Below are 19,667 nucleotides of genomic sequence, written 5' to 3'. Positions count from 1 at the left end.
AGAGAGCTGTATATAATATCCAGGCAATCCAATAATCCCCTCCAGATGAAATATTATAGGACATACTGCAAAATCTTAACTAAAGTCATTAAAAAATCTAAAAGTATGTGCATACAATCTGAAACTAACCGTTCAAATAATAAAATCAGAACGATTTGTAATGTAATAAAGAGGGCAACAGGTACTGCACCATCTGACAATGAAAAAACTGCTGTCCTAAAAATGAACGATTTGAAAATAACTGATAGTAAACAGATAGCACACACATTTAACAACCACTTTCTAAGTGTCACCTCTGAAATAGGTTGCACTGGTGACCTAAGGGAAGCTGCAGATATTCTGAAACTTAACCTCCCACAATGTTTTAATGATATTAATGATATTAATGTAACACCTATAACTGTTAATGAAATAAAAGAAATTATTCGCTCATTGAAAAGTAAAGGATCTTCAGGTATAGATAACATCTCTAGTAAACTGTTGAAAGCCTGCACTAATGATGTAAGTGTAGTACTTGCTGACATTTGCAACACGTCTCTTTATGAGGGAGTTGTTCCAGAGAGAATGAAATATGCCATTGTAAGACATCTTTTCAAGTCTGGCGATGCTACAGATGTCAAAAATTATCGTCCTGTCTCTCTCTTAACAACATTTTCAAAGGTTCTTGAAAAGGCAGTGTATAACAGGATTGTGGCACATCTTGATAAACTTAATATTATTAACCACAGACAGTTTGATTTTCAAAAATGGGTTTCCACAGAGCGTGCCATATATTCACTCACAAATGATGTATTGGAGTCTATTAATAGTAAGAAGTTACCAGTTGGTGTCTTGTGTGATATTTCCAAGGCCTTTGAATGTGTAAACCAAAAAATACTCTTGGAGAAGGCCTATCATTAAGGAATCAAAGGGCCTACAGGTAGCTGGCTAAAATCATATCTTGAAGATAGGAAACAAAAGGTGGTTCTAAACGGCTGCAACAAAGGATCTTCCAGTCTAGTGGATTCTGAATGGGGCAAAATTCAACATGGAGTTCCCCAGGGATCTGTCCTTGGACCCTTGCTGTTTTTAATATATGTTAATGATTTACCCCTGTCCATTAATAAAAATTGTGAATTCACAATGTTTGCTGATGATACAAGCATTGTCGTGAATGGTAAGTCTACTGCTGATCTGGAGACTGGTGTTAATGATATACTCAGAGAAGTTACAGCTTGGTTTTCAATTAATTCTCTTTCAGTTAATATTTAAAAAAACTAATTTTATACAGTTGCACACAAAAAATAAAACTCTAGAAAATATAGTAATTGCTCATGACAACCAGGAATTAGAACAGGTGCAATTCACTAAATTCCTGGGGGTTCACATTGACAGTAGGCTCAACTGGGAACAGCATGTGTCCCTTACTCTAAAAAGGCTTTCATCAGCAACTTTTGCTCTAAGAATCATTACTCATTTTGGGGACATCAACATTTTAAAATCATCTTAATTTGGGTACTTTCACTCATTAATGAGTTACGGGGTAATATTCTAGGGTAATTCACCAGCCTAAAAAAAATCTTAACTGCTCAGAAGAGAGCTGTCAGAATCATGCGTGGGGTTCCTCTACGAACCTCATGTAGAAAACTATTCACACAGTTAGGTATTCTGACCACAACATGTCAGTACATATACTCTCTGATGAATGTAGTTAATAAAGACTATGCTCAGTATGAAACAAATTGTTCATACCATAACTACAATACTAGAGGTAAAGATGATCTATATGTTGAACTAAAAAATTTATCACTTGTACAGAAGGGAGTAAAGTATGCTGCTATAAAGACTTTTCATGCATTGCCTAATTATATGAAATGTACAGGAGAAAATGAAATGCTGTTCAAAGGTACGTTAAAAAAATACCTACTTGACCATCCACTGTACTCCTTAGATGAATTCTTTTCCAGAAGTAATGCCCTCCCTTAATAATAGATGTATTTAGTCTCTTAGTTATTAGATGGACAATACAATATTATGTTAATGTTATAGTTATAATGTTATATTGTGAATTGCTATACTAGTTAAATGACAGCTTGTAAATGAGAAAAAGTGATACTTATTAATATCTGTATCATTGTATTATATTACTATTCTGTAGCATTAATTGTATTTCTACAATTGTATTGACATGTTCCACATCCAGGCGGATCACTCGCATGTACGGATCTATGGAATATGCGTACCAAATGAAAATAAATAAAACACACTCATTTACTTCTATACAGCACACTCTTACTTTGCCTAGCACTTCAGATACTTCGTACTTTGCATTTTCTCAAGGTATTCGAGGTGAGTTAAGCATATTCCTAGTGCTTCCAATTTGCTCTGCACTGCTCTCCTGTAAATGAACTACTCTAGCTGAAAAAATTCTCAGTGTTTCCTTGCAGACAGCTCTCTATGGAATACTAGCTTGTGCATATGACATAACTGAAAATACTTCTTATGCATGGAAGTTTTACAGCCAAACTGTAACTTAAATTTCAGAATTGTCTGCTATTTTATGTTGATTTTAAAAAGTGACACAAACAAATGGAGCTTCCCTATGACTTAATTTTTTCAGAGGTGCACCACTTGCTTAAGATTTTTCTTTTACATGGATTGTGATTGCTGAAAATTTCAAATCTCATTCGTCATACCAGATGAAATGCTTCATTGTAATTAATGTGATGTAGCAGTTCTGATTACACATTTGTATTTATAATTTTCTTTACATCTTGTGTGTGTGAGTCACATTAAATTGTGAATTCCCAAAGAATTATCAGAGTTCTACAATTAACCATCTCTATCTGACTAAAGCCAATGAGTTTACGCCAGCCTTATACATCAGTACATTCCACATTGCTCCTGACTCTTTGTTCTACATTCAGTATAACATGTTCATTTGATGTGCATTGAAACTGAAGAAAACGTTTAGTTCATCTGACATGTTGTGTAACTTTGCTGACTTACACCCATCACACACCACTAAAAGACTGAAGGATACTAAAATTGTTCTTGTTATCAATTCTGTCGATACATAATCTGACTTCTAAGAGTAATAGAAAAAGTTTCTCTTTTAAAAGCCTTCAGTTTTAACATCTATACAGGAAAATGTTATTTATTTTATATAACGCAAATATTTACACATTAGAGAACTGGAGTCTTGTATGACTATGGGCTGCAATAGTATTTTAACATAAAGTTCCAAATACTTTTGCTACAATGGCAGAAGCATATAAATTCTAATGACTCTAACATTTTAGTGAATTTATTAAGAAAAGGAAATGTCTACCAGCTTTTTACTAGTGGTCAACAGTTCAGGCTTCAGAGTTTGAAAGAAAGTGAATTTTATATGCACTGGTATACTGTCCTCGCTGCACGGGGTAGCTGCACAGTCTGAGGTGCCTTGTCACTGTCTGAACAGCTGCCCCCATCGGAGGCTCGAATCCTCCCTCGGGTATGGATGTGTGTGTTATCCTTAGCGTAAGTTAGTTTAATTTAGATTAAGTAGTGCATAAACGTAGGGACCGATGACCTCAGCAGTTTGGTCCCATAAGACCTTATCACAAATTTCCAATACTGTCCTCACGTGCATTTGAGTATTTGATGGAAAAGAAACAACAACAACATTATTCACATTTGGATTTCGAAATATTAGGACATTTTCAACTGAATATACTAAATTACAGGAATAAAGCTCTGGAACTTGCATAGACATATTTAGACAAAAACTATGATCCAATATATACTGATAAAAATTGTGACCACTGCCTGATAGAAGATCGAATGTCACCTGGTGGCAATGTGGGCGAGAAAGGCGGAACAGAAACGAATGGGGAATCATTCTAGCAAAGAAACGGACTGTAAATGGGGAAACCCACCGACATAAACCTCACTGACAAAGGGTAGATTGTTATGGCTCAGCGCCTAGGAACAAGTGTCTTGGGTGCTTCTGCCACGAGCATCTATGGAAAGTGGTCAAAGGACAGTGAAACCACGAGAAAGCGACAAGTTAATGCATATTTGCATCTACATCTATGTACATACTCCACAAGCCACCATATGGTGCATGTCAGATGGTACCTTTTATCATTAATAATTATTTCCTTTCCTGTTCCAATCACAAACAGCAAGGGAAAAGCGATTGTCTATATGCTTCTGTACGAGAAGTAACTTCACTTATCTTGTCTTCGTGATCCCCATGCGTAATTTACACTGGAGGTAGTAGAATCATTCTGCAGTCAAGTCAAATGCTGATTCTGTAAATTTTCTATGTAGTGTTTCCCGAAATGAATCTTGTCTTCGCTCCAGGGATTCGCATTTCAGTTCACAAAGCATCTCTGTAACACTCATGTGATAATCGAATCTACTGGTAACAAATCTAGCATCACACTTATCAATTGCTTCGATGTCTTCCTTTAATCTGACCTGACAGGTATCCTAAACACTCGAGCAGCACTGTAAAATGGGTTGCACCAGTGTTCCATATGCGGTCTCCTTTATAGATGAACCATGCTTTCCAAAACTTCTCCCGACAAACCAAAGTCGATAATTCACTTTCCCTGTTACTGTCCTCAGTCTTGCTTCATTTCATATCACTTTGCAACGTTACGCCTAGATATTTAATCCACGTGACAGTGTCAAGCAGCGCACTACTAATGCTGTACTCTAACATTATGGGATTGTTTTTACAACTTATCTATATTAGCTCGCATTTTTCCATATTTAGAGCAAGCTACCATTCATCACACTAACTAGAAATTCTGTCTAAGTTATCTTACATTCTCCTACGGTCACTCAACGGCGACAGAATCCGCCTCACCACGTCACAATCAGAAAACAGCCACTGAGTGTTGCTTGCCCTGTGTGTCAGATCATTTATGAAATAAGAGCAGTCCTATAACACAATAGCAGTCCTATAACACTGTATGTCACTCGTCTTTGAGCCACTCAGAAATATTTGAACCTATTCCGTATGCGCCTGCCTTCATAATAGTCTGCATTGGGGCTCTGTGTTAAACGCATTCCGGAAAATGCTTTCTGTCCACACTTTATCATTGACAGTGGATGCTAAAGGCTTGCTCAGCCTTGAAAAGAGGGTAGACAGGAATCTGTAGCAGATCTGACGATATTGTATAATACTAGTCCAGGCACAAATCTTTCAAAGCACTTTGTTCAGCACACATGGTCGAACATGAGGCCCTGAAGCAGAAGATGCCCATGTTAAGTCGACTTCATCAATTACGAATGCAGTGAGCACATGATCGTCGAGATTAGACCATGCATGATTTGAAACGCATTACCTGATTGGATGAATCACGTGTATTGTTACACCAGGTCTATGATCATGTCAAGGATACACAGTCATCCAAGGAAATGTCTGCTTGAAACATGCAACACGCCATGGACACAGGGCAGTGGGGGCGCTATTATGCTATAATGGGCAGTCATTTGAGCTGCCATGTGATCTGTGGTAGTAATCGAAGGGACAAGGGAGCTGTGCGCTACATGAGAATTATTGTGGACAACTTGTGTCCTTCAAGCACGATGTCTTCCCTGACAGTACACCGATCTTCCAGTAGGATAACCGTTGATGTCACAAGGCCATAATCGTGCTACAGTGATTTGAGGAGCATGATAGTGAACTGACGTTCATGTCTTGGTCACCAATTTCGTCTGATCTGAAACCAATGGAAAACGTATGTCACATTTATTTATTTATTTATTTACGTCCTGAATCTTTGAGGTATACATATACTATATGAGGTATACATATACTATACCCTTGGATGTTGGACAAAATGACATTACATTAATATACTGTTACATTGATTGTATACATAACATTTATAAATTGTTACATTGTTATATTGCTATATTGTTACATTACATTTTTATATTGTTACAACAGAAATTAACTTATTTTTCAAGATACTGTGTTACTGAGTAAAAACAGTTTTCCAAGAGATATGAAGTTACAGTTTTTTTAAAGCTATGGATTTTGCTTATGGCCTTTAAGTTACTTGGCAGCTTATTAAACAAATGTGAAGCTGAGTGATATACACCTTTCTTGCACAGTGTGGTATAACAGTGATGTCTGTGTATGTCACTATTTGCCTTGTATGGTGTTCATGTACAGATTTATTTTGAATAACTTTATTTCCATTTTTAAGCATGCTTTTTTTAGGTACATGACAACTTCTAGTATATAGATACATGGTAGGGGTAGAATCCCCGGTTCTTTAAAGAATGGTTTGTATGATTTTTTCAGCTGTTAGCATTTTTCATTATCCTCACAAACTTTTTTCCTTTCTGGAATGTTATTATGCTATGAGGAGAATTTCCTCAGAATATTATGCCATATCTCAATAGGCAGTGTACGCAAGTATAATACACTGCTCTAACCATCTCAGGACTTGTGTTGTTCCATATAATCCTCATCGCATAAGTCATTTTCGATAGTTTACAATTTAATGACGTGATGTGGGAATCCCATTTAAGATTGTCTTGTAAGTAGATGCCAAGAAATTTTGTTTCAGTGACACTGTTAATTCTTTGGTTTTCCATGGACATGTTTGGTTTTAATGGGTTTTTATTTTGTTATGTATGTTTATTCCTCATAAACCGCTCTGGACATTTTCATTTGTGACTTTAGCATTTAAACTTAGAGCCATTTCGTTTTCACCTTCAATTAATATGCTTGTGTCATTTGCAAATAGCACTGGTTTGGTGTGTTGAACGTGTAGGGGGAAGTCTATTATGAAAATTAAGAAGAGAAAGGGGCCTAAAATTCAGCCTTGTGGTACACCGTGCGTTAATGTGGAAGGTTTCGATTGATAAGCTTGGAGTTCGTTTTTTACTATGTGTTTTACATCTGTTATCTGAGAGCAATTTTCTAGGTAGGATTTCAGACACTAGCGTGGCAGGCCTCTTACACCATACCACTCTAACTTTCTTGGGAGAATTTCATGGTCTGTTAAACCAAATGCTTTTGTTAAATCCAGGAAAATCCCCAAAACATTTCTGTGTTATCCACTGAATTTAAAATACGATTTATGAGGCTAAAAGTGGCTGTTTCAGTACTGCACTGAGGCCTTAAGCCATGCTGCCATTCTGAGATCATATTTTTTTGTTACGGAAATCAGTTAATTGCGACAGAACTAGTTTTTCAATGATTTTTGAAAAACCTGAGAGGAGTGACATAGGCCTATAGTTGACCATCTGCTGCCGCTCGCCCTTTTTGTAAAGGGGTTCAACTTTTGCAGTTTTTAACTGTTGTGGGAAAATACCTCTTGATAGTGAAAAATTGCATATGTCTAGCAGTGGTGCGAGTATCTGTTCAGCAGATACTTTTATAATATAATCTGGCACATTGTCATTGGACGAAGGAACATGGATGTATTTGTTAAACTATTTCCAGAAATTTCCTATAATATTTTGTTTGATGTTTTTCCCATTTGTTCCTTCACTAGCTCACCAGCAATATTGGTGTAGTAAGTATTGAAGTGGTTAGCAATTAATTTTGGATCAGTGATCTTGTTGCCTGCCTGTGACAACACAATATTCTTGTGTGTTTCCACCTTTCCAGTAAGTCTCTATACCGTGTTCCACATTGTCTTAACTTTGTTTGAGGATTCCATAATAAGTTTGTCATTTTCCCTTAATTTTGTTTCCCTTATTACACGACTCAAAGTTAACTTGTATTTTTTTGAAGTAGTGAGCAAATTCAGGGCTGCTATCTGTTTTTGATAGTGCAAAAAGTTCTCTTTCTCTTCTACACGATACTTTGATCCCTGATGTAATCCAAGTTTTGGGTTTGCTGGGGCCTTTACAAATTATTTTCTTTTTTGGAAATGCAATTTCAAAGCAATGCCTGTAAATTTCCATTCAATTATCCAGATTTTCATCTGTGTTGTAACTGTTGTAGGTTTTATTCCACGAGTGGGTACTTAGCATATGTTTGAAGTGCTCAATATTTTGCATGCTGCATTTTCTCTTGTAGATAACACTTCCATTCCTAGACAAGTCAATACTTCTGCATACGACAAGAAGCTGTGCATTGTGGTCACTGTAGCCAGTATTAAAGTTTTCTGAGGTGTGCATGTTTGTGTTTACAAAGATCTGAGCACTAAGTGTAGCACTACTTTTTGTTATGTGTGTAAGGGAGTTTATTTTAGTGCACAGGTTATATTCGTGAATAATATTAAGAAATTTTTCTCTTTGGGAGCTGTGTGTTAAGAGGTCAATATTAAAATCGCCACACAGAACTATAGTTTTGCAAGAATTTTTAAGTTCCCTAGTGCAAGGTCAAGTATTTTAAAGAAAATGTTTACATTGCTGTTGGGTGATCTGTAAACACACATTATTATAGCTTTTCCTGATGTTATTTCAACATCTGAGGCTTCAAAGTGTTTTTCGCTTCCTAACTGATTTACACAGTCTATTCTCTTATAGTCTATGTTTTCTTTTACATTAAAGCAGCTTCCTCCAAGCTTTGATATTGATCTGCAAAAGTTGTTTGCCAGAGTGAAACCGGTTATGTTTGAATGCTGTAAATGGTCCTTCTCTAGCCATTGCTCACAAAAACATTAAACTGATACCTTCTTCCAATCATTGCTAAGAAGCACATTTATTTCATCAAGTTTGTTTGGTAGGAACTGTACGTTTTGCTGAAAGACTTTTAAAGTGTATGTATAAGTTTGTTCTGTAACACATTCCCCTGAGGAACATGCACTCTTGGTGACCTCTGGTTACATTGTACACTACCAGTGTTTTGTTTGACATGTCATGTTGCCATATGACACACATCATTGGTTGTTTAGAGGTAATATAAACTGTTCCAGCGAGCAGTGGGTCTATAGAAAGCACACGAATTACTACGTAGAGTTAATCACAGACTTGGCTCGTGAAATGGCAGTGTACACAAACGCAGAGATGACAGATGCCCATTTGATGTATGGATTAGCTGAGGGCAATGGCGGTCGCGCTCAACGTTTGTAGCGGGAGATGTTTCCTGTGTGAAGGTGCCGTGACAGGAAAACGTTTAAAGCCATTGTGTGTCGAGTTAGGGTATGTGGGGCTAAATGCCTGATACTCGCGACCGGTGGAGGCCTAGACATATGAGGATACTGCAACAGGAGGTAGTAATTCGTCATGAAGTTGACGACGACCCTATTGCCACTACAAGACATGTAGCTGCAGCACTGAATGTTGACCACATGACTGGTGGGTGTTACAAGAGGACTAGGTGTATCCATACTATTTACAGCATGTCCAGGCACTGTCAGAAACTGATTTTTCTGCCTGGTTACTCTTCTACGAATACTTTATTCAACAAAGTGTCAATCTTATTTTTTGTGTAACGGTGGTGTTCACAGATGAGCCGTCGTTTCAACGAAATCAGATTGTAAATTTTCACAGTCGGTACGTATGGGCAGAAGTCAACCCAGATGCAATTGTTGAAAGCTAGTTATCAACACAGATTTTCTGTGAATGTTGGGGCTGGCTTTGTTGGTGAGTGTTTGGTAGGGCCTCACTTTCTTCCACCTAGGCTCAACGGACAAAGCTATCATACTTTCGTAGAGAATATTCTACACGATTTGTTAGCAGATGTGCCTCTAACTGTATGACAAAACAGGTACTTCATGCATGATGGAGCACACCCTATTTTAGCGTTAATGTCAGTTGGCTTCCAGATTCGGTAACAGATGTGTATGAAACCCCAGTACAAGACGTTCGGAGTCTCTGTGCCAGTATTATGGACAGCTGCGAAACCATGCAAATCCTCCAGGTATACATCAGTGCATCTGAGATTCACTATTATGGCAGAGTGATGCTTGTGTAAATGCCCATGGAAAGCATCCTAGTTTGAAAAAGAGTTGCATGTGTATGCTGGTGCATTCTGTTTGTGTATGTTTCCCATGTTTAATGAGTTGGAGAAAATGAGTTGTAATGTAGAAACAAAGTTATTCAAGACCCTTTTCATATAACATTATTTCTTCATCTACATGTGGGGAATTTGACCTGCAATTTGTGGCACGTATTTTTGTTGCAACCTGTTTACATATATAAAACATAAAGAAAGTAGGAGAGGATATGACAAGAATCGGGAAGGAAGCACTATCCCACCACACACTTTAGTAAATTGGGAAAACTGTGGGAAACTCAAGTCTGGGTGGCCAGACAGGGAATGAACACCACTCTACCCAAACGCGAGCCAACTTCATGAAGAGTGTCAAAGCCACCTCACTCATTTCATGGTTGGAAGGAAAATTACAAATTCACAATCTACATTGCAACTGCATCATACACGAGAAGTAAATCGATGACATAACTAGGACATGAAATTTTGATATAAAACACCGAAAAAAAATAATGACATTATATAACACTGCTGAAAATTCAATACACAAGAATTTGCTGACATTATATCAGCCATAACTAATGTGGCAGCAGAGCAGGCGCTCTGAGGAGGATATTGCACACCCTTTGAAATGCAGAGATCAGAAAACATATAGCACAAAAGTTCTTTTTCAAACACAAACACAAACACAGTATAGATGGGAAGGCCTAGTGTTCCTATAAGCTAACATATTCACCTACAATGTAGAAACACATTTCAACAAGAAATGATTTTAACTCTGTTGTAAGAGCTGTTTCCTTCTGCAATCTCTTTATGTAAGGTGGCAGGCTATTATCAAGAATGACACCAAAGTGGCTCACATGTCTTTGGGTATGAGTTGTTCCAACTTCTGTATGGAGGAACCCATATTTCTGTGTGTTGTGACTAGCGTAATCATGGTTGGTTTGCAGGTCATCAAGTCTAGCTCTTCTCATCAACACACTTTTGTTTATGAACAGGGAGCATACAGTAAGCAAACAGAACTTTTTAAATACAGGCTTCCAGTGAGACCTAGTAGTGCTGTGTGACAAGATTCAAATACCCCTTTCATGCAATGTAAAAATTTCGTTGAATTGATCATCGATTTTACCCCAAAAACTATTCCATGAATTACAAAGGACTGTAAACAGCGAAAATAAGCTACTATAGCTCCATGTGAGATGCAAACTTTAGAAATAATTCTCAAAGCAAAACAAGCATGAGTTTAGTAACATGATCTTTGGAGTTTAAATCTTGATGAACATGTATCCCTAAAAATTTTGTGCATCATGCCAATTTCTACCCAGTACTAGTTGGAGATCTTGATTTTGATTCATCTTTACAAATTGAATATAATTTGTTTTCTTAGCATTATGGTCGGTCTTTTAACACTGAATGCAAGAACTTGAGGACTTGATCGTTTATTATGGACAGAGATTCCTTAACATTGCTTACTATTCCACTAGCTTCAGTTGCAAACAATATGATCTTGGCTGCAGTTTCTGAAATGTGTATATCATTTAAATAAATAAAGAACAAAAGGGGACCTAACATACAAGACTGTGGTACACCTATTTCGACTTTGTTTGTTTCAGATACTAACCTGATTTTATGATTAGAATCAGTAGATGTGAGCTCCCTAACCAGTGATCTATTTTGCAAATATGACTGAAACCACTTGTTTTATATCCAATTTATCCCCATTGTTTCCAGTTTATCCCAAATAATTTCATGACTAACAGTGCCGAAAGATTTAGAAAGCTCTAAATTAACTCCTACAACAATATTGTTGTTATCCATGTTTCTAGCTGGTCGTCTATGTAAACTATTACCACTCTTTCTATGCTTCTACCCATTCGAAAGACATGGTGATAATTATTCAGAAGACTGTGATCGTTTCAGTTACTTTAGAGAATGCTGAGAGGAGTGAAATGAGTCGATAACTTCCAATCTTATGCCTACTACCACTCTTGAGTAAAGGTATCGCTTTCGATATTTTTGCTCTGTTAGGAAACATTCGCTAACTGAATGATGAATTAACAGTTGTGAGCAAAGGGCTCTGCAATTTGTGAAGGAGTACCGATTATGTCACTGGTACATCATCCACAACCACTGACATTTTGCAGTTCTGTCTTTTAATCACTGTTACTACTTCATGTTAACAAGCTGGAACTAACCTCACGCTGTATGCAGGAGTACGATTTCTAAGTTTGTCCTGATTTCAGAAATTTAAGCTAAGTGTGTGGAAAGCATTTGTTAAGCAATCATTTACGTTATCTGGCTGCTCTGTTTTGCCAATTTTGATATTATCAACGTTTGTAAGTGTTAATTCCTGTTCTTCATGTATCTCACCTCTTTCACTTGGTGCAATATCTTGTACAGATTTTGATTTATTGCCCAACATCCTTACTACACTATTGTTTCTAAGTAGTTTTGGCTTTTCAGTTACCTGTGATATATTGGTTATAAGTCTTTATCTATTTTATAAAGTGGAGCTCTGGCTCTTTTCATTTGACAAATGAACGTTTTTAAACTAGATGTAGTAATCCAGCATGAATGGACTCTAGTCAGTTCCTTTGGAAAACACAATTCAAATTTGACATGAATGTTTAAAAACAATCGTTAGTACATAAGTGTAAAAAATGTCTAAACAGGACTCATTACTCAGATTAACGACAAAGCTTAAGAAATTTTCTGCAGAAAAATCACTTCTGTTGTTTTAGAAAAAAGTATAGTCATTTCCTTCATGGGTTACTGCTGGCTTTTTAAGGATGAGAGCATTATGATCAGATAGCCTTATGTCAGCATTAATAATTTCTCTCTCTGTGGTGTCCATATTTGAAAACGTGTTGTTCCATCTGTTATTCTTATGGAAGTTTGGCCACTGGGTTGCAAGTCTTATTTCAGGTGACGCCACACTGGGTGACTTGCATGTCGGTGATGATTAATGATGATGAGGGCAACACAACATCCTGTACACAAGTGGAGAAAATCTGTAACCTGGCCACAAATCTAAACTGGGCTCCCTGCCTGGGAGGCAAGAATGTAACAACTAAACTAAGCAGGTGGACTTATAAGAGGAAACTCGTTGACAGTCTGCAGTTAATTAAGAAACAGCTTTCTTGATGAAGAATCATTAACAAGGTTTATATTAAAGTCCCCACAGACATTTATAGCGGTTTTTTCAGTAAACATAATGTCCAGCTGAGGCCCCCGTTTGGTAATGATGGAGTCTACATACCCACTAGGTGCCCTATGTACTGAATTAATTATTATGTAAATCAGTTGCCCATGAAACTGAATGGCAGAAGCTTCAAAATGTTTTTCAGTACTCAATGTTGCTGTCTCACACTTCATTTCCTCTTCCACATTAGATTTATGAATAATACAGACTCTACCACACTTTGTATCCTTCCTAAAAATATGACTGGCTAAATAATCATCAGTGTTCCACCGTAAACATACAGCAAGTATTTGCTTCATGAACTGCAACTTCAAGTTCAAGAGATTTAGTTCGCAGACTCTGGATATTATTGCTTAAAATATGGAAACCTCTAGGATATAGACTGGTACAGCTGCACTCAAACTTTGCTGTCAAACAGCTGATGTTGTTTTGAGGTGGGGTACCAAAAACTTTTGAGCACTATGGGTTTTTTGCACCTTGTTTGTCTTTCTTTTGGCTGTATTGAAATGCTCTCTGCAGCAGTTACTGGTGTGAGTGGACCGACTGCTACCAGCAAAAGGTATCCTCCTACTATTGCTAGTGTCTGAATGCTAGCTGCCAGAGAAGCCTGCAGTGAAGTGTCTCCCACACTACTGGTGAACTGCCCTCTGCTGCCAATGAAGTATACTCTGGTACTGATGCACGGTCCTCCTCCACTACTGATGAAGGTTCCTCTGCTAATTAGGCAGGGTCGTCCGCTGCCTTCTCCAGGATCCTCTGCTGCCAATGTAATGTCTGCTGCTAGAGATGTCCCTGCCTGTCCTGTAGGTGATATGGCCTCTGCTGTGGATGATCTGAGCCCTGCTGCAGGTGTTCTGACATGTGTGTGTGGCCTCACCTCTGCCACAATGGTACAGGATTTCAGAACCCTTAGAATTTAGACTGCCATAGCTTCTTCCCATTTCTATTCCATCGATGTCATGTTAACGCAAATAGTAAATATGCTGTACACTCCTTATTAAACATAGTGGCATCATTTCTTAAATGTTTAGCTCTTTCTTTAATTAATATTATTGGAATGTCACTATATATGAACACGTGAATTCACATTGTAACCATGATATCTGTGTGTAGCGTTCTGGGTTTATTGTCAGTTTGGAGCCTTAGATTCCTGTGCCTTGTAGCTATGTACAATGTGACAAAAAGTGAGTCTTGTCTAATAATTCAGATTGTATTTAATGTGCACTATTTTAACTGAACGTCACCCATTGGGATATTTTGTGATCTCTCAAAGGCTTTTGATTGTGTGAATCATGAAATTCTTCTAGATAAGCTTAAGTATTGTGGTATGAGTGGGACAGTGCACAAATGGTTTCATTCCTACTTAACTGGAAGAATGCAGAAGAAAGAGATTAACAGTACAGATAGTCTTCAAAAACCAGCAGAGTCCTCTAACTGGGGAAGTATCAAGAATGGTGTCACACAGGGTTCAGTTTTGGGTCCCATATTGTTCTTAATATATATTAACGACTTGCCACTCTATATTCATGAAGCTGCAAAGCTGGTTATTTTTGCTGATGATACAAGTATAGTAATCACACCCAACAAGCAAGAATCAGCTGAGGAAATTGCAAATAATGTCGTTCAGAAAATTATTAACTGGTTCACTGCAAATGGGCTCTCACTAAATTTTGAGAAAACACAGTTTATACAATTCTGTACAGTAAATAGCATTAAAACCATTGATGAATATATACTATGAACGGAATTCTGTTGGTAAGGCAGAATATTCAGAATTTCTGGGTGTGTGCATTGATGAGAAATTGAATTGGGAGAAACATATCGATGATCTGCTGAAACAGTTAGATTCAGCTACTTATGCAATTAGGGTTATTGCAAATTTTGCTGATAGACGTATCAGTAAATTAGCCTACTATGCCTATTTCCATTCATTGCTTTCATATGGCATCATATTTTGGGGCAATTCGTCATTAAGAGAGAAAGTATTCATTGCAGAAAAGTGTGTAATCAGAATAATTGCTGGAGCCCACCCAAGAGCACCTTGCAGACATTTATTTTAGGAACTCGGGATATTCACAGTACCTTCGCAATATATATATTCACTTATGAAATTTATCATTAATATCCCATCCCCATTCAAAAATAACAGTGAAGTGCATAGCTACAACACTAGAAGAAAGGATTATATTCACTATGTTGGATTAAATCTCACTTTGGCACAGAAAGGGGTGAATTATGCTGCCACAAAGTCTGACAGATAGCCAACCAACATTTAAAAGCTTATTAAAAGAACTTCTGAATGTCAACTCCTTCTTCTCAATAGATTAATTCTTATATATGTTGCAGTAACTGTAAAAAAATAATTAGTTATTTTGTGCAAAGAAAACTTATGTTAAAGTGACACATTCCATATCATTTCGAAATGTCGTATTCGTGATCAATGGAACAAGGATTAATGTATGTATGTATGTTACAGCTTGTTAAGGATTTATCTTCGTCAGTTTAAATGTGTATACATAACATTTCATTTCCCTACTCTTTTCCAATCACCCTTCTTTGTTTGGAAGTAATGTCCTCCCTATTTTTCAAAATTCGTACCTCCCATTTTCTCCCCTTTGCATAAATACGTAAAGAGATCGAACCATCACAGGATTTGATTGAATAGTCCAGAGAGTACCCGAATGACGGATTTGATAAATAATGTAGTGCTCCTAAAGAGGATGCGTACAAATAAAAAAAAAGCTAGTGAAAACTTTCTTAATTTCGATAAGATAATGGTCTGTTTCGTCTTGTAAAGGGATCTAAAACTCTCCTCAAAACTGGGCACTATTTTAGTACCTTAGGTTTTTCTTCTTTGCTGATTTCCACACAGTTGAACTCTCTGTTTGCTGAACATTACTTCTCGGCAAAGATCGTGTCGAGGGCAGGCGACATTTATGTTAGAGCGAGCCGTGATGATGGTATTTCATATCATTGAAATAATGCTATAATTAGTTGCACTTAAACAAGGGATTCGTCGCAGTTGAAGAAATACGTAGGTAAGAAAAGTTTACATTTAATTTTTTTTGAGGATTTATGTTATGTTAACGTACGTGAAAATCAGGTTTTGGGCTGATCATTGTTGAATACGTTCATAAAATGTTAAATGTGAGTAAGGAAACCAGTTCCGTAATAGTATGGTATGTTTTGTACGAACACATTTAACACATATTTCAAGACTGTGTGTGTAATGTGTGTATGTACGTGCGTGCATTTTGTAATGGCCACCATTACCCGAAGGTTATTTTACATTGCTAATGTTTTTTTTTTTTTCTTTTTAATGGAACTAAATAAATCTGTGTTTGGGGATCTGGTGGCTAATGGTTTGCATCAAAATAGCTCCGTTCCGAACACTGGAAAAATCCTATTAACAAATCTTCACGGTTTTGTGTTGTAGGCGTAGCTTCGGGTATACGTTGCCTTGACTGTCGCTGGATTTGCAACGTTTGAATGACGCTTTGCTGAATGTAAATACGTAGTATGGCTGCTTTAAATGCAGTTGTTTGTGGTTTTGTATCAGTTTAGTAAGCTGTAGCTTTGAAAGCTCGTTTCCTGTATGCGGGATCTTCGTTTTTCGTAAAACTGTGAAGGAAACTGAAAAAAGTGCGAGTATTATTACTGTTAAAAAATAAGAATGTTAAGTGTTCGTCGTACCCATGAAATTCTGTTTGGACGTGGGTTAACTCATTAATGCTTTGTTCCTCTTATTTGTTAGACATTAATTGTCGTTCCTGTCTTGTGTCTTTCACACTCACGAAAATGACGTTGGTCGTGAGTTCTGTAATACCACGAAAAAATTATTTTGCTTTATTTCTTCTTTTCACCGGCGCAGTTGACGCTTGATTACCATATTGTCCAGCATCTATTTAAAGTTGGAAAGACGATGTTTTCTTGTCGTAGCAATAACAGTAATAAAGGAAATTAAAATTTACGTTTATTTATTTATTTATTCACCCATCCTTGATCGTTGTTTGGAGCGGTATTGGATACATCAGTAAGCATTTAAAATTTCATGAGCTGTGTAAATTACAGTTTGCGCACATATATTATTTTACAATAGACTTACCCATATATGTAAAATAATTAATGAAAACGTAGGCAAAGCCATTTCTTAATATTAATTTTAATTTACAACATATTGGCAACCAATTACAGTTTCTGCTGCAATGAATGACATAATATATGAAGCACAGTCCTGAAGATATTGGTTTAGTACTGCAAAATCTAATTTTTTTGGAATGGTGCCTGGCGTTATAACATTATTTAACACTTTACAATCATGCTCTTTTGAAGCACATTCTTTCTTTGGTTTTTAAACCTGCTAGTGTGTTAATATTTTTTTAAACTGTTTGCTAATCTGTTGTATAGTAAGCACCCTGCTCTAGTAGAAACTTTATTGGCAAGTTGTAGTTTGGTACAATTGATGTAATAGTCATCTTTTATTCTTGTGCTATAATTGTTTCAATCACTGTTTAGCATTGGTGTATAATTTGTGTTCTAGGAGTGCTGCATTAATTATGTTGTGTGTTCCTGATTGATACGATCGATGCCCAAATCAATCTTTCCCTATGTAGTGATATTACTTGGCATGTAAAAAGAAAAAGAAGTTTGTTTAAATATGTCTTAACTGTATCATGTATATGCATAGAAGTTACGGTCATAAGTCTATATTCTGTGAATTTAATTTTTTAGGGTGTCACACAATTTAACCAGTAGGCCAAGCTCCAGCTTATAAAAATACACTAGTCAGTTGTAGGGACAGGTTAATGTGCTAAAGTTGATCAAAAGTATGTGAAACTAATAAACATACTGATTTTTTTCCCCTTTACTTGAATATCATGCTGATGTGTTCTTTACTATTCTTTGCATTGGTTGTTACCTGTTATGATGCTAGACTTAGATACTGCCTGTTATTATTCATCCTTATCAATTTTTTCTCCACAGTTACACAGCCCTCTCTTGCACATCACTGCCATAACGATGTTGTCTAGTTTCTGATTATTTGATTGTAGGACTGGCATTTCAGTTATTCCAGAAAATTGTGGTTTCGTTTTACATTACATCTTATTTATTGATGACACGTGAAAGGCCATACAGAACCTGATATATAGGTTTCCACCTATCATCACTAGTCTTTAAGAATTGAAATAGCTTATGCTTCTGAAGTCTAATTTTAACTAATTCAAATAGGGGGTCTCTCTCCTCCGAACTACAATTTTGTCACAAGCTTATCTGACTTCCTGGGCATAAGCATTTTTTTTGTCTCAAAATATGCTATGAATGATTGAGGGTGAGAGGGATTAGTTCTTGGTACTGCATACAGTATCTGCAGAATGAAATGTCCAATGAGCTTTAAGTTACATTATGTCATCATGCTTGTTGGCTAGTTTACTAATCAGGCATAGTATACTGTAAAGCTCGCTGAGAGAACACCCAAATTAAACTATTGCCTCAGTTTATCCTAAATTCTCTAATTTAATGACTCTCAACAATTTTTCAGTTATTAGTGATGTGTGATATATTAAGATATTCACAGAGGATCTCTTTTGGGTGACAGAAATGTGAAGCTGGCAAAAAAGGGCAAAAAGTGATTTTCCAATCTAACATCTGTAAAGTTAGTCACATTTACATGCCCATTGTGACAATGGCAGGAATGTGATTTTGAGGATATGGTGCAAACATTCTTCTATGGAAAATGAATGTTTATTCCTTGTATACGTTTCTCCCATATAAATATTCATTGTCCACTACATGAATAATTCCTTCATCATTCTTCCAGCCTTGAAATTTTGACAAGTAGTGGCACTACACATTACCATTAGTGAGGAAGAGGGGAGGGGGGAATGGAGCAGTTAGAGAGATATGCAACAGGACTGAGTAGCTGTTGTATCCAAAGTTGGCCTAACTTTTTGTGAATGTGAGTTGACTTTAAAATTTATCTTGCAGCTCGATCAAATTTAATTTTTTTGTTGCATTTTTTGCTTTTCTTGTTTGTGAATTACTAAGAAACATCTAACAAACAGATAATCTTTATACTCACTAGCACACTGAACACTGCAATGCTCATTAAGGTGAGAGTTCAGCTCTAGCTTTTATTAGGTGGTCCACACTTACAGACTTATTCTTAAAAAAAAAGATGTGTTTCTCTTACCCTTCTACTTCAGAGCAAATTCATTGGAGGCACATTTAGTTAGGCTACTATCAGATTAATGTTGTTGCTAATTCACCGATGCATATCCATCATATATTGGTTAACACTGATATCCACTATTCATTGTGCCTTCCTTCCGAGTTTCAACATTACTTGGTGGGATGCTGCATCCATATTTGATTGGATTGCATTTCAAATTCGTGTTAAGCCATCCTTACATAAGTTTTTTGTGGTTTCCCTAGGTTTCCTATGACAAATGTCATTTTAAAAGGACTCAACTATTTTCATCCTAGATCGAAATGTTTGCTCCATATCTAACGTCCTTATCATCAGTGGTATTTTAAACTCGCATTCTTCCTTCTGTTGAGATTGATAGTGGAAAAATTCCGCATGTT

The 19,667-nt window shown here is 36.7% G+C and overlaps 4 protein-coding genes across 4 annotated transcripts in view; 3 read left to right on the top strand and 1 right to left on the bottom strand.

Annotated features, from left to right (window-relative positions):
• LOC126469976 (uncharacterized) overlaps positions 1-19,667 on the bottom strand; it is a 170,930-nt gene that overhangs the window by 19,299 nt on the left and 131,964 nt on the right. The window lies entirely within an intron of this gene.
• Positions 15,987-19,667, top strand: part of LOC126469971 (uncharacterized) — a 382,949-nt gene continuing 379,268 nt past the window's right edge. Inside the window, exon 1 of the mRNA XM_050097412.1 lies at positions 15,987-16,120. The gene's annotated coding sequence lies outside the window, so the exon portion shown is untranslated. The remainder of the gene's footprint in view (positions 16,121-19,667) is intronic.
• LOC126469972 (serine-rich adhesin for platelets-like) overlaps positions 16,423-19,667 on the top strand; it is a 217,044-nt gene continuing 213,799 nt past the window's right edge. Inside the window, exon 1 of the mRNA XM_050097415.1 lies at positions 16,423-16,588. The gene's annotated coding sequence lies outside the window, so the exon portion shown is untranslated. The remainder of the gene's footprint in view (positions 16,589-19,667) is intronic.
• LOC126469974 (serine-rich adhesin for platelets-like) overlaps positions 16,424-19,667 on the top strand; it is a 47,219-nt gene continuing 43,975 nt past the window's right edge. The window contains exon 1 of the mRNA XM_050097416.1: positions 16,424-16,724. The gene's annotated coding sequence lies outside the window, so the exon portion shown is untranslated. The remainder of the gene's footprint in view (positions 16,725-19,667) is intronic.

The sequence above is a fragment of the Schistocerca serialis genome, chromosome 3 (genome assembly GCF_023864345.2).
Source record: "Schistocerca serialis cubense isolate TAMUIC-IGC-003099 chromosome 3, iqSchSeri2.2, whole genome shotgun sequence".
Classification (NCBI taxonomy): Eukaryota; Metazoa; Arthropoda; class Insecta; order Orthoptera; family Acrididae; genus Schistocerca; species Schistocerca serialis.
This window is presented reverse-complemented; position numbering and strand designations above follow the sequence as displayed.